The sequence below is a fragment of the Penaeus monodon genome, chromosome 29 (assembly GCF_015228065.2).
Source record: "Penaeus monodon isolate SGIC_2016 chromosome 29, NSTDA_Pmon_1, whole genome shotgun sequence".
Classification (NCBI taxonomy): domain Eukaryota; kingdom Metazoa; phylum Arthropoda; class Malacostraca; order Decapoda; family Penaeidae; genus Penaeus; species Penaeus monodon.
This window is the reverse complement of record NC_051414.1, coordinates 26,557,190-26,557,667: the sequence shown is the minus strand read 5'-3', so window position 1 is coordinate 26,557,667 and position 478 is coordinate 26,557,190.

The following is a 478-nucleotide window of genomic DNA, read 5'->3' as shown; positions in this document are numbered from 1 at the left end:
GAATAAGATGTGTAGTAAAGATGGTCGTCAACATTAACTTTTTACAGTTTTATATACGTTTATCTTCTTCTCAAATGCAACACATTTAAACTATGAATATTATTCACAAGTGACAACAGATGATCATGTATCAATTCCTATAATAAGGGAAATGGGAAAAGAAAGAACAGATAAAATACAGATATCAGAATCTTGGAATCTACGGTCATGCACGCCGTATTTCATTACATAGCCTTCACAATGCCCCCCGAATCGTGATGGGAAAAAACGTCAGATTTTTTTAATGTAATGTGTATAAAATAAAGATACAAAGTTAAAACATTTTAAATGGATTTCTTCATTGGTTGCCAATAAGATTTTGCTGTAATATGCTTTTCTCAATTATTCTTAAATATTTAATATTATCATTAGCATGACACTTCAACACATGAAAAGAGAACTACAAATGAACATAAACATCAGAATAGTAACAGCATCT